At 50.8% G+C, this 15,138-nt stretch overlaps 1 protein-coding gene across 1 annotated transcript in view; it reads left to right on the top strand.

The window, feature by feature from the left end:
- Positions 1–9,071: 9,071 nt before the first annotated feature.
- LOC127186167 (zinc finger protein 185-like) overlaps positions 9,072–15,138 on the top strand; it is a 47,802-nt gene continuing 41,735 nt past the window's right edge. Inside the window, exon 1 of the mRNA XM_051142641.1 lies at positions 9,072–9,194. The gene's annotated coding sequence lies outside the window, so the exon portion shown is untranslated. The remainder of the gene's footprint in view (positions 9,195–15,138) is intronic.

Below are 15,138 nucleotides of genomic sequence, written 5' to 3'. Positions count from 1 at the left end.
TTTTGTTTGTTTCTTCGAGACAGGGTTTCTCTGTGTAGCCTTGGCTGTTCTGGACTCACTTTGTAGACCAGGCTGGCATCGAACTCATACGGATCTACCTGCCTCTGTCTCCCGAGTGCTGGGATTAAAGGCGTGTGCCACCATGTCTGGTGGTTTCTGTTTTTCATGACATTCTTAGAAAGGTTGTCCCCACCCCAGGATTCCTTCTAGTGCTTTTATGGTTTCATTTTTACATTAAATTTCTGAGCCATCTGGAGTTTATTTTCATGTGGAGTGTGAAATGGGAAACCCAACTTGTTGTTCCAACATGACTTTTAATGCGCTAATTTGAAGTGCTACCTTGGATATACTCTGCAATTGAAATGAAAATTTTATTCCTTCCTTCCTTCAAGTATTTGCCGGTGTCTCCTGTGTGCTCGCTCAGGCAGAGTAGCAAGGGCTCACTCAGGAAAGAGCAGGTGTGAAGGAGGGATGGGGAGGGATGGAGGAGAGAGACTATGACCATAAGATCTGTGACAAAGCAGAGGGAAGAGACCTTGCCCTGGATCCTAGTGGTTAAGAACAACTTCTTGCTAGAGACAATGATCTTGCCTTGAAAGCTGACAATGGTAGGAAGGCAGGTGAGGGAGACCCCAGTCAGCACTGCAGCCTGGAGGCAGGATGAGTCTTGGATGTGAACAACCAGAAACCCAATATGAATTCAGTGTGGAACAGAAGAGGCTGGGGATATAGTTTGCGTCAGTTCTGGGTCAGAAGCTGTGGAGTCTCAGTGAGTGCCCTGCTGCCAGCTTGGATAGAGAGCACAGGGACACACCCCTATGGCTGCTTTGCACTGAGTAGACAGGGGATTGACAGCAGCAGCCAAGAGAGCAGAGGCAAGGTGAGTGAGGACCTCAGTATAGACTGGTGTGGCCATGGCAATGGCTGTGGGTAGGAAGTCTCAAGAAGGTATAGCTGCCGTCAGAACTTGCTGACTGTGTTTGGATGTGGAGGGGCCATTCTGCTAATAACGTCAAGGGGAGAGAATTGGTTTGGGGGGATGTTTAGAGAAGTTTAATGTGAGACTGAAACATTCCATCTCCCACAGAAGATTGACACTCCTTAAGACAGAAGGTGAACAACTCAGGAAGTCCTTAAAACTGACCAGATTCACTCCCTCCCAAGAGTAAATAATAAAGACTGCTGGGACTCACCCTCACACAAGCCAAGCTGCAAAGAAGACTGAGACCACATCAGCTGCCTTAAAAAGCAGACGCCAGCAGAGCTGCCTGGAAGAGGTTTAGACCTACTGAGTCACTGGGAAAGGGCACTCTCCAACCTGTTAATCTGCCTGCAGGCTGTGCAGTGTGCCCCGGGTTCCCAGCTTTTGTGAGCTGTCATGGGTGCTGGGGTGGGCCTGCCTGGGTGATGCAGCTGTCTTTGAGTCATTTCTGTGCCTATAAGTCATCCCTCACCCTTATTCCTGTAAATAACCCCAACAAAACTCATTGGTTCACCAAGTTGAACTGGGGTAATATCCATACTTTGATGTGTTGTAGGGTCCCCAACTGGGATGAGTAAGTTGTGTGTGTGTGTGTGCACGTCTGTCTGTCTCTCTTTGTTTGTGTCCTGTGTGCCTATGTGCGGTGTGAAAGTCTGTCACAAGACAAGGGCTTAGAATGGAGGGACAAGAATTTTTTGAGCATGTTTAATTTTAGTTGACTCTTAAACATCCCATGTGGTGAATTTAAGTAGCAATATTTATAACAGCAATATTCATTGAGCACTGCCAAGTAGCAAGCTGTATTCTAAACAGAATGCACATACTGTACTTTCCAACTTTTACATTGCCCTATGAAGGCAGGAAATGGTACTCTTTCTTTAAGTGTCTAGATAGGAAATTGAAGGACAGACAAGGCAAGTAACTTGGCTAATTTCCACACCCAGCACTGGTACCCAAATAATCTGGTTCCAGAGATTGTGCACCTAACTGCTCTATCTCCTGATAAGTGGAGTGTCAGAGAAGCCACACAAAACAGGTTTTTCTAGAAGGAAGGAACAGTCAGTTGTACCTGTGAAGTCAGGGCAAGGGCGTGAACTGTGAGTTTGGCAATATGAATTGCTGACAGGAGTGATTTTAAGCGAGTGGTAAAGTTGAAAGATTGTGGAAAGAACTAGAGAAGTAGAGACAATGGGTCTAGAAAACTCCTTTAGGTTTTGTCCAGTAATGGAGAAGAAATGGAGCAGTAACTAGAGGTGGCAGTAGGGTATAATAATAATAATAATAATAATAATAATAATAATAATAATAATAATAATAATAGTAATAATAATAATAATAATAATAATAATAAATTAAAAATGATGATGATGAGAAATGTTCCAGATCAGATGCACACATCTTTTGAAGTGCTAGGGGTTGAACTCATGGCCTTGAGCATATGCTACCACTGCACTGCATCCCTTAGTGAGGCACATTGTTACAAGGGCAAGGAGGTGGCTCTGTCCATAAACTGTCTGCCGTGCAAGCATGAGTACCTGAGTTCAAGCCCTATGACCTCTGTTTTTTAAAAAATTCACCCAGGTGCCTCACTATGTACCTGTATTCCCAGGTATAATAATCTTTTTTCAAAAAACAAAATAGCCGTGTATAGTGACATATATTTAATTCTAACACTCTGGAAGCAGAGACAGGTAGATCACTGTGAGCTCAAGGTCAGCCTGTTCTATATGGTAAGTTCCAGGCCAGCCACAACTATTCAGTGAGACCTTGTCTCAATAAATAAACAAACAAACACACATATGCATACATACACACATACGTACATACACACACATACATAAGTACAGAAAGGAAGTCTTTGTGAAGGATGTAGGAGGGTGAACAATTGTATGCCTTTTGCCAGCTCTCTTCATTGACTTGGGACAAGTGTCTCAAAGATGTTTCATTTTGAACATATTCGATGCAGTTAGAAGGGTGGAGGTGACAGAAGAAGATTAGGATGTTGCAAGACAGTGTGGCTGAAGGGAAGGACTGTGGACTTAGTTGGATTGGGAGACAAAGCAAGAAAGGAAAGGTTGATAAATGGAAAACAGATAGAGCCAGCAGGCTCGGAGCCCTGTAACGCTTCATGGACATTTATCCCAGAAGCAACTGAACAAACCCCTCGAAAAAGAGAGGGTTGTGGTAAAAACGGAGGCCTGTATTAGGGATTCTAGAAGTCCTGACACCATGCCACATGTTGGAAGTGGACTTGATAGAATCTTTGGAGACATAAACGTAGGGAAAAATGGGAGCCTGCAGGTTGGGGGTGGCTAGTCCCCAGATAGGAGTGACTGATGTCACATACATACTAGCCTACTGTACTGCTGCTGCTCTCTCGTCATTTTCCTCCACCTGCTACAAGGGGCAGGGGACTTAAGTTTTTGCTCAAGAACAGACTAGCCCATCTCAAGAAAAGAGAATGAGGCGGGGCTTCTGGGAAGGGCTCCAGGGGGCCATTGCTAGGTGGAGGAACAAGCATGGTCAGTGGAACTGTCTATAATGATGGATGCTGCTTCTGTCTCTGCTCTCCAACACAGTAGCCACCAAGTCTGTGGGGTGGCTGAGTGTTTGGAATGTGGCCAGGACGACAGAAGAACAGAATTCCCAACAAAATTTCACTGTGACTCATTTAAACTTTAATAGCAAGGCCCTTGAGTCTAAGCTACTGCTCCTTGAAGGACAGATGCAGCTATTATTGAGACATGACCATTCATGTGTACTCTAGCTACCTGCTGGGTCTCCCAACCAGAGACCCCCCCTCCCCCTGCCAATGGCCAGTGATGCAGAGCTCAACCAACCAGTAAAGTTTTACTCTCTCTATGTATGCTTGTTTTGGTTACATAGTTGCAGACCCCTTAGGCCTGGAATGGGCCAAGAGGAAGAGAGAAGACCAGAAGGCACAATACTAGCCTAGAGCCATATGGCCAGTTCATGATCCACAGGTCCAGGTTACTAAAGCTACATACTATGAACATAAGCCAAGGGCATCCTCCAGCCAGGTCTGTCTGATACTTTATAATGAGAGCCAGGCCCTTGCCTTGAGGCTGATTTTCCATGTAGAGACCAGGAATCTAGCCCCAGAAACTTGGGCAAGAAGAAGAAAGATGCTTATCTCCAATTGAAAGGTGGGGTGGGGGAGTGATGATCCTGCTCAGAGGGACAAGGAGCAGAGCCCTACACTTCTCCCTTCTACTCTCCCAAAGGTTGCTTCCCTCCAGGAAGTCAAGGCAGCTAAGCATGCAGGGAGGTTTCTGAGAAAGATCACTAAGTCTTCTGCCTGCAAGAGGAGAGCCACAGTAACCTGTCCTCTGCACCGTGGCGTCAGGGATGTGCTGCACCTCCCCTTCCCAGGTTGTGCTCTTCAAGTACAAGGGCAGAGCTCAACCCAACAGTGAATCTACTTGGAAGCACCTCGAGTAGCTCTGTCAGCCAGTGGCTTACCAGGTGAGGCTTTGCAGGACTGGAGGCTGAGGTACCTCTTTCTGTCCTTGTACGCAACAGAGGGAAGCCCAAGTACAGGCTTCTAGGCCTCCAGATGCAGGGCCCATTAGAGCCATGGGCGCCACAGAGCACAGTATGGACTATGCCTCCCTGTTTCTAAGCAGGTGGCACCTTCCACATCTTTCCTCTTCCAGGTACTGGTTCACAATGCCTGAAGGGCATCATCAGTCCTGTGAGAGGGTCCCAAGAGTCTGGAATACTTCTGGGGGGCAACAATGGGGCTGCCTGGAGCTGTTTTGGTCCAGGAAGAAGCTCCCAGCTAAAGCCAGACAGCCTCTGGGCTCCCAGGGCTGAGAAGCCCAAGCCCTCAGCATGGCCCCATGCTGGTCTGCAATGACTGAACTAGCTCAGGAGATGAGGGGGTGCTAGGCAAGGAGCCCACTGTCTCCTCCTCATGACTTTCCTTCCTCCTCATCCCAGGAGCCTCCTTGCTGGCCAACTGTACTAAAACTCCGGAAAACCATGGCGGGGAGGTTTTCCAATTAGAATATTCTTTTTCCGATCTGTGGATGATTCTAAAAGCAGCAAAAAGCCATTCTTCAGGGCATGTGGGGATTATCTGCCAGCAAAGCCTTGGCTCAGCTTGTGCACTCGTGCTCTAGAGGCCTGGCCTGGGCCAGCTTCAGAGCCAGAGAGAAAAGGCAGAGTCTGTTCTGGGCCATCAGGTCATGTAGACAGAGACTGCTGGTGGAGTGTGTCTGGGTATCCAAGACAGCGCAGCTCCAAGCACAGGGCTGGAAGCCGTTTGAAAGTGGCCCATCTCAGGAGGTGCATGACTTCTTAGTCCCCTTACTGGAAGATAAGTTCACGACTCCCAAAAGGCTTGAAGCCTGTGGAACAAACAATCCTTGGGCATGGAAGCTGTTCTTCAAAAAGGGACTCCTTTGCCTCTGCCACAAGACTGGAGCTACCGTTTCCTGGGCAAGATGGAGGTGGCAGTGCAGTGGGAGCTCTCGATAAGTTAGAGTGTTTGTGTGTGAGGAAAAGAGGCACAACCTCATAGTGGAGGGTGCAAACTGCTGGAGTTGTGGGGATTCCCTGAAGGCAGAACACTGTAGGTGAGGAACTCAGCCCAAATGCTGAGATTTTGGGCCACTTCCTAGCGGTGAGCTGATTACGAACACAGAAGGCTAGCATCACAAGCTCAGGACTCAATAGGTCCATTCCTGGGTGTAGCTCTGCCCTAGCTTGGGGACCCCTAGCCCCAGGGACCCACCCTGCTGAGAGTCAGCAAGTCTGAACTGGTGGAAGAGCTTGGCAGGATGAGGCAGCAGGGTGGGACCTGGGAAGGAGGGAGGGGAGGGGGGAGCGGGGCAATCAGGGCACAGACAGGAACCTGGCACTCCCTATACACAAACCCAAGCATCCCAGCTTCAACCAGTTGGACACATAGCCTATCCTGAGCTTCTGGAGCTCAGCTCTGCACCAAGCTAGCTGTGCCACCCTGAGGCCCAGTCCCTCACCTTGCTTCCATGTCTCCACATGTGCAGCTGCAGGGTTTAGGGCATTTGTCTCTAGTGTACTCTGGAATAGGAATCCTGCCTGGGCCACCTCTGGATCCTGATAGCTTCCCGGGTACCACCTGCTGTTCCTTTCCAAGCCTGGGAACTCTTCAGCTAAACAGGCCTGCCTGCGCTCTGCTTCCAGCCTCGCAGATGAGAAGGGGCCACCCTGGGGTGTTTAGTAATCCTGTTGGACCTTTCTCTTAGACAGCTACTTGTCCTCTGGCCCATCTGTTGACTTCAGTCTGGCCTGCCAGAGAAGCTGTTTTGGTTACCTGAGCTGTGGCCTGGTGAACGGGAACACCACCTACCACCCTCCCCCCCCTTGGCTTTCTTGGTAGTCCAGCCTGCTCCTCAAGCCTTCTATACTTAGAACCAGCTCCTTTGCTTTCAGAGTAATGCCTTGTTGATGGCATTCCTGGAGGCTGCTGCCCAGTCCCCTTGGGCACTGCTACCCAACCTGGAAGGATGCCAGCACCAGAAGAAAAAGATGGAGGGAAAATTGCACCTCTGAAAAGGCATCCTGGCCTGTCTTGGAGCTGAGCAGGGGCTGAGGCACAGTAGTGGAAAGGAGGGCCAGAGCCAGGAGCAGTCCACGCACATGTACAGCTGAGTCTGGGAGGCAGCCAATAACCACCCAAACCTCAGGCCTGAACTTGAGCGGAGTCCAAGGAAAGGTTCATGGAGACAACAACTTGACAGCTGAGAATGGGTAAGACGTTACCCAGTGTCCCTAGAGAGAGATGTCATCCCAAACAAAGCAGTTTGGTCACATGACAGCACTTGATTTATCTGAGTGCATGTTACTTGCATATACCAGTATCCTAGCACTTGGGAGGCTGAGGCAGGAGGATTGTTCTGAATCTGAGGCCAGCAGGGTACCTGGCTGAAGTGACTGGAGGTAGCCCTGGAAGAGGGTGGGGGTGGAAAGCATCATTGGAAGATTCTGTTGGGGCAGTGAACAGGTGGGCAGGACAGGGCACGGCACCTACCATTCGAGTCAAACCCGTTTACAGGCAAGATCTGCTGCAGGGCCTGGCAGCCTGGCTGGGAGGGAGGAGTCAAAGGCCTGTCTCTTTGGCTGGAGCTGCCATGAGGGATCTGCCACTGGCCAGGGGCTGAGTCACTTGGGACAGAGAAAGAGCTGGAGCTCTGGCGCTGCCCTCCATGGCCAGCTATGCTCATGCTCGGCAAGGCTCAGGGAGCCTTGGGAGCCAAGTGCTGCCACTCCCACCCCGCCCCGCCACCCTAGCCATGGTGCTTCACTGGGTTGTACATTCTGCCAAAAAGGGTGTGTGCTCTGCCCTGGGTCATAGGGTTAGTGTGTTTGGGAGCTCTCAGTAGCCCTGGTGTGGGAAGAGGAAGGAACATTACATGCTGGCCACTGGCCTGGGACCAACTGAATTGGAAGGAGAAAAACACCTGTTGGCAGGAGACAACGCTTAACCCCTCCCCCAGAACACACAGATAAACCCCACAAAGAGAAGAACCCTCCCTCTCTTCAGAGGGGCAATCTTTCTCCCACTCCTTCCTTCGACAAAGGCCCCAGCTCCTCTGGGCTGATCTCTGCAGAGATCATCAGAAAGGGCAAGCCAACCTCCCAGAGCACACCATCAAGAGAAGAGAGAGAGGGTCACACACTGTCATCTGAGGAAACCAGGGGAGGGAGTGTGCAGAAGAAAGTTGTTGACTTGACTGAATGGCAGGCCAGAGATGATTTAGGGCTGGTCGGATGAAGTCTGAAGAATGACTGAGCTCACTAGAGAGGACAGGGACAGCTGTCTAAGGTGGGAGGACTTGTGATATCCGAAGGCAGGGGGAAGGCAGGGGGAAGGCAGGGGGAAGGCAGGGGGAAGGCAAGGGGAGCACACTGGAGTGGTGGTGCGGCTGCTGTTACGCAGTGAACCATTAGGCCTTCTAAAGGCATCCGCTACCATCCCAAGAGCAACAGGGTGCTGTAGGAAAGAGCTCTAAACAAGTAGCATCTGGCCATATTCACCCAGCAAAGCTGCTTACTGTGTGACAGCCCAGTGAGAAGGAAGGATAAGTCTCAGGTAGGGCCACCAGTGGCCACTGTTATAAATGCAACACTCGAGGAAGTGGCACTTATTGGCCCTTAGGTTTTTTTGTTTTTGATTGTTTGTTTTCCTTTTTTGAGCCTATCATCCTTGAGCTGCCTTAACTATCTCTTCTACTGGAAGGCCTTCCCTGATCATTTATAAGGTTGGGAGCTTTTTTTTTTTTTTTTTTTTTTTTTTTTTTTTTTTTTTTTTGACACCCCCTACAGCCTACCACACTTGTGCACACTAAGTATCCCAAAAGTGTGAATGTATGTCACTTATCAAACTGAATGTAGGTCTGGCCTCAGAGGTGGTCCTAATTTTTGTGCCTTTCCCTGTCCCCTCCAAGAATGGCCTTCCAGGGCGCAAGTTTTCCCAAGCACCAGACAGAAGCTTTTAGCTCACTTTTTTTCTCCTAGGCCTGACTTCCTGCATGATCTCAGCCACCAGTGGCCGCCCCCCACCCCGGTCCTTTCCCCGCCCCTGTCTGGGATCTCCATCTGTAAAATGGATCTAGGCACAGTAGTTCTCGACAGAACTGACCCGCCAGCATCTGTGGAAGTCGTTGGCCCAGATCCTGGAGCAGGCTAGGACGCCACCAGGCAGCGGGGGCCCTTCGTGTGGTGGAGGCCTCCCGGCTTCAGGGCCGGGAGCCCAGAAGAATTAGCCTGGAAGTTTTCCATGGCGGCAAAACTTTCTGGGGCTCACTCCGAGCCCGGCAAGGGGAGCCCCAGCCTTGATTTCTCCAGCAACTCCGCTGGGCGGAGCAGGGAAGCGGTGGGAGGACCGAGGACACTGGCGGGAGAATGTGCGGAATGTGCCAGGCACATCTACCTACCCCAGGAGAGGGTAGAGGAAAGGGGCAGGCCGAGGGGAGGGGCGAGGGGCGAGGCTCCCGACAGCCGGAGAAAACCTGTTTGTTCTCGGGCGGGTGGAGTCCAGTCCGTGCCTCCTCGCTTCCCCGCGCACTCCCCGCTGCGCCCAGCGCCCAGCGCCCAGCGCCTGCCGACCCGGCCTGGTAGGGTCTGGCGCTGCCCACCCGAGGGAGCCCGCGCACCACGTCCGCCCGACCCTCCGCCCGTCCCACAAGCCGGGCACCTGTACCAGGTAGGGTTGTTGAATCGCCATCCTAAGGACGCGGCCCTTCTGGGAGGCAGCAAGGGGCACCCAGTTTGTGTCTTCCTGGACAAAGCCAGGTCCTCAGTTTCCCTACCAATAATACATACTCGGTCCAAGCATCCTTCTTGGGGTTCCTGTCTGGGAGACAGTGCCCTCGGTTTTCTGCTTTTCACTGTAAAGAAACAGAGAAGCAGGGTACCCAACAAAGACAAGGGGCTGCCTGGCTGGCCAAGTCCCTCTGTCCTAATCATTTGTGGATAAGCGCAATTATTAGTAGACTACCAGCTAGGAGGGGGCAGGGGGAGCCTAGGGTTGCTGTGTTGCAAGAATCACAAAATCCCACATCCTTAGTAAAATGTGCCCATTTTGTAGATGAGAAAACTGAGATACAGAAGGAAGCTTACTCCAAGAATCCCCTCGCTGGCCTGGAGCCCGGGCGAAGGGACTTGATGGTGGTTTTGTGCTAGACATGTGCTGGCCATTGGGCGACCTCTGGGCTCAGAAGGGAGCTGCTCATACTCAGACAGAAGGCGCGGAATCAAGTGTAACTGTGCTGTTATCGGAGGGATCTGCCATGAACAGGCTCTGTGACTGGATTGTTTGTTGCGGGGGCAGGGGGAGCCAAGAGCCTCGTCCTCTTTGGAACTGCATAGTGATACTTGGCCTCTGAGAAAAGCTGAAAACTCGGGCCCTCCTATCTGCTCTGCCAGTTCCTTCCAAGCTGTGGCACCTGGCAGCTCCACTGGTCAAAGAGAGAAGCCTACCAGGCCCACGGTCCCCTCTGAGGCTGTGAAGGCTGTGAGGTTTGTTAGGAGTTGTGTTCCCCACAAACTGTTTGTACTGAGGCTTGGCATTCAGGCAGGAGAGGCCACCTGCTCTTGGTCTTGCCTTGCTCTCACGGCTCTTAGGGTGTCTGGTCATGGTGCTTAGACTGGGCCAGGAAGCAGGTTTCCACACAGCTAAGGCTGAATAGTCGCGAGGGCCTCTGAATCAGAGAGCTGCAGTAGGAGGCTTAGGAAGTTCTTATCTTCCCATGGCCTTAACTGGCTCATCTGCACAAACAGTGCCAGCTTGGGTGCCAACAGGTCTCCAGGGCACAGGTGTACATACCAGGTACAGCTTGCTGGAGGCCTTTGGAACATGTGCCCTTCATCTCACCACCCTCAGCCCACTCACTACAAGATTGGGAGGAACAGTAGCATCTCATCTGTCCTGCTCCCATCGACTCCCAGCTGGGGCTCTGCCCTCACTGCGGTGGAACTGTTGGAAGGTACCTAGGTCAAGGCCAGGCACACAGCAGGTGCTCAGAATCCACTCATGTGCATCCTCTGGACACTCAGGAGTCAGTGGCCAAGGTGGGTCATGGTCACAGAAGGTGCTTTGGGAGTCGTCAAAGCATTCTTGGTGCAGCCCTAACCCTGGATCTGGGATGCAACTCCAGCTGGAAAGATGAGGAAGGTTCCCTGGAGGAGGGGTAGGAGAGAAATCAGCCCTACATTTTGCAAAGAAGTCTTTAGAGGACAGGCTGCTCTGGAAAAAGCTGCTGTTTGAATTGTAACAAGACAAAGTCCTCCCAACTTGAGGTTAGTGGTCCCAAGAGCAACGAGAACTTAGCATAGCCCTTCCTCAAACTGCTTTGAGCTCCCAAAGACCTTTAAAGCCTTCTAAGACCTGGTAGGGGAGGGACTCGGGTTTCCCAGCGCTCAGGAACTGGCTGAGGTAGGTATTGGCACCTGTTCCCTGAACTGTCTTCAGTTGTATGCCAAGAAAACACCCCCAATTCTGGCTTGATGCATTCTGAAAGCCAGAAGCCTGCCCTTCTTTCTCACTGAAGCCTCCATGTGTGTCTGATCCCTTTGGTTGAGATGTTGCTTCAAGCCTATATCATTCCTGGTCACACGTAACACAAATTTGCCTTCGGCTTGTTGAGCCCTGAGGCCACCTTCATTCTAGCCCTAAGGTAACATGGAACAGGATCATTGCTGGGAGAGGGGAGGCTGCTTTCTAGGGCTCTGGTGATGGAGAAACTTCTCATGTTGCACTCCAGACTTTGGGCACTCATGGGTGGGACTGGACCTGGGTGCCTCCAACTTGTCTGGCTTCTTCCTCCCAAACTAGGCTCTACCTCACCTCTTGCTCCCATGACCTTAGAGGAAGAAACTATCATCCTAGTTTAAACACTTTCCTTGTACCTAGCTGCTTGAATAAAAGGGAGGAAATCAAGGAAATAAGAGGTTGGGTGGCTGGGGCTGGAGAGATGGCTCAGAGGTTAGGAGCGCCACCTGCTCTTCCAAAGGTCCTGAGTTCAATTCCCAGCAACCACATGGTGCCTCACAACCATCTATAATGTGATCTTCTGTCCTGCAGGTGTACATGGAGGCAGAACACTGAATAGTAGTAGTAGTAGTAATAATAATAATAATAATAATAATAATAATAATAGTAAAAATAATAAAAAATTGGGTGGCTTGCTCAGGTTTGTCCAAGTGGATGCTTGCTGAACTGGGTTCTGAAATCATGTGGCCTCTGGGCCTTTCTCTTACCCATGGTGCTGTAAAGATGCCATCCTTACTGACCACATCCCCTGCTGGGGTCAGTATATTGGCTAGTTCATCCCCCTGATCTGCTGTCGGTCCCCTAGCACTCTGCCCTGGTCCTGGTATTGCTGGTCCTCCACGGGCATAGCTGCTGTCAGTTCATTCTTCCCAAAGGGAAACCAAGACACGAAATGGAACCCTTTGCCTTTTCCTGTGGATCCATGTGGGAACATTTGGCAGGTCTTTTCGGCTCACTTTCCCTGCTCGAATGACCAAAGTCAAAGCGCGTGGACAGGGAAGAGGGAGAGGGATCTGGGTAGAAAAGAGGCCCCGTCCATGACGTTCTGGAGAACAACCTGGGCTGATGTGCAGATTCAAACTTAGAGGTGAAGAGGCTGGAAGGGATCGGCAGCCTAAGCAGATGTCCATGGGGAATTTGCCTGCTGGAGAGACCTAGAGGCTGCTTTCAGAAACACTGTCTGGTCTTTTCCTGTGGACAGTGCTATTGTTTTTAAATTATTTGTATTATCTGTAGGCCCGGCTAGCGGTCAGTTAAGACACAGACATGTGTTATATTTTAAAATAGCCTTAGTTAACCTGGGCAGGGCAGATATCAATCCTCTAAACTACCTCCCATGGTGGGGCAGGCATGGGATCCCTGCCTCAATCCCATGCCATCTGTTTCTAATAACTTCTATCAAGATATCTCTCATCCATAATCCCAAATACTTACTAATGTTCTTCATCTGGGCCAGATTCTCCATCCACGCCGCCGGCTGTGTGCTTCTCCTCCATCTAACCCATGGCGGTCTTCTCTCTCCCCTTCAGGTCTCTCTCCTTTCTCCTTTCTCCTCTTGAGGGTCTTTCTTCTTCCCAAAATTCCTCTCTCTCCTAGCCCCACCTATCTCCTTCTCCTTCCCCAGGTGGGATGGCTTTTTATTAAACAAAAGGTAAGTCACAAAGACAACAAACAGGAATTAACATCAAAATACATCAGACCACCCCCCAACACATTGCTCACTTCTTTTGAGGGAGAGCAGGAAGTTTGGGGAGTAGGTAGAACAGAAGATAGGCAGTTCTTTACCTACTTGTTAGTATCTCCTTTGTAGCCCCTCTCCTTGCACAGCTGCCCTTGAGGTTACTTCTGGTGGCCTCAGAGCGGAGGCTGTAGAGTTCTGGAGACACACCCTGGGTTCAGAGAAGACTTGGCCTCTGGGGCCAGTAGTGGCAAGCCCACGCCACTAGTGGTGGCTGTTGGTGGTCCCTGTCTTTGGATCCATCCCTGTGATGGTTGGCATAGAGCACCACTTTCTGCTGACTAAGTCGCTTTCCCAGAGAGCTTGATGTGGCAGAGGGTTGCTATGGAGAGAGGAGGCACCAGGATTCCAGTCACAGGAATAGGGATCTCTGTTGAAAATGCTGACATCAGGCATTGCCTGGTTTAGCCTAGAAAGAACGAGAGAGAGAGAGAGAGAGAGAGAGAGAGAGAGAGAGAGAGAGAGAGAGAGAGAGAGAGAGAGAGAAAACAAAACCACGAAACCCAAAAAGCAGACCTTGCTTCACCATTTCTGCCCGTGTGCACACTCAGCTCCTACTCATTTTTTTCATAGTTTAGGACCTGATCCAAGGGCGCCTCCTTGGGAAATGCAGCGCTCTGGCAGGGCCCGCAGGGCCTGTCTCTATTCCTCGGACTCCTGTCTATGTCCCCAGCACACAGCCTGGCAGGTAGCTTTCTATGGGTGTTTGTTGCAGAAAAAAAAAGGCAAATGCATTCTCCTCTCTAAGGGTGGAATGAAGGGGACTTTGGATTTGAACAGGACAGGAAAGTACAAAGGAGGGTATCGAGGGCCCGGAGGGGAGAAGGCTGTAGAGAAAAGCATTTTGGGGTGCTAGAGGGGCTGCTGAGTAGTTCTTTTCATCCATAATAGAGGATCACTTGCAAGGACAAAAGCAGCTTTGGCCAAAGTTAGGAGCAAGGTGGGGCTGAGTTCCTGTCACCACTGGTGCTCTGGAAAATGCTGAACAGTTATGAGGACTTGGAAGGGCTACTCATGAAGGCTGGGGGTGGGAGGTTGTGGTGAGGGTGGGTTCCAGGGTCCCCAGCCCCTTCTGACCTGATGTCTATCTGCAGATGGAGATAGCATCTCTCAATGACTAGGACTGGCTTGAGACCTTGGATCTTAGGTTGTAGAAATAACCGTCATGATGTGAAGCTGTGAGAGGGCAGAGGTAGCTAGGACTGTGGAGGAAGGCCTGTGAGTTCCTGTGGGCCTGGTGGTATAGCTGCAGACATAGCAATAAACAGTAACAATGCAGACAGTTCCCAGGAGGAATTGCGGCCAAAATCTTGTTGGGAACATGATGGTTTCCACTATCCTCAAAAGGCTGGCCTCACCGAGGTATCCCAGAGGCATCTCTAAGAGCTCTTCCCAGAAGCTCCAGGGGGTCCTGCAAGCCAAGACACACCAGAAGTGGCCTGGTTTCTTCAAGTACTTCTTTGGATCCATTCCTCTGAGAGCCAGAGGATTCTAGGGTCTTGGGAACGGCATATAGCTAAGAGCACCCCTTCCCCCTTGGGGTTACAGTTCCCTACTCTGAGGGAATTGAAGGACCTGGCCTGCCTCAGACATCTTTCTCCCAAGATTCCTCTAGCACAGATGCCAAGAAGTCTAGAATCTGGGGTTTGAGGATGGGATGGCGGGAGGTGAAATCCCAGACTTTCATGCAGAAGTCATTTCCCTGGAAAGCACATTTACAAATACCACCCCCTCCCCCGCTTGCTTTTTCCATAGTATGCGTTTCCCTCTGCAACCTAAGTCTCTTCCAACTCCTTTTTTCCACGTAATATGCCTCCTTCCTGCTGCCTTGTTGGCCTGCAGGCGGGAGCCCTAGGGACTGGAGCATCGCAGACAGGTCACACACTCCTGCCAAAGGGGCCCAGCCTTCAATGCCTGGGACCTGTACACTGAAGAGCAGACTCAGGAACTCAGATGGGAGCCAGCTGCTGCTGCTGCTCAGCCTTTGCTCTGTCCAAGGTCTCTAAATCACTTGAGATTCTCCTTGCAGCCCCCTCTCTCCGTCTCAGCACCTCCTGGACCAGTGACAGTAGTGTCTCTTCTAGCTCCTTACAGCTGGAAAGCAGCCCATCTGCTGAGACTCCAGAATGCCCAGGGTTACAAAACCTGGCTGCGGGAGGCTGCTTCCCAAATGGAACATTTCATCCTTCCAGTCCTTTTGGACTAGAGAATCAAGTTGGCAGGTTGAGTACTAGCTTAGGTCAGCCTGAGTCCAAACTTTGTAGGCCAAGTGCATTCCTTGAAAAAAGATTGGACTAGCACAGCTAAGCATTCTGATGTGAGTGGAGAGTAGAGGCCGTTGTTTCTTGAGTTTTAGCA

Source organism: Acomys russatus, unplaced genomic scaffold (genome assembly GCF_903995435.1).
Source record: "Acomys russatus unplaced genomic scaffold, mAcoRus1.1, whole genome shotgun sequence".
Lineage (NCBI taxonomy): Eukaryota > Metazoa > Chordata > Mammalia > Rodentia > Muridae > Acomys > Acomys russatus.
Note: the sequence above shows the minus strand (reverse complement) of the source record. Positions and strands in the feature narration are given on the sequence as shown.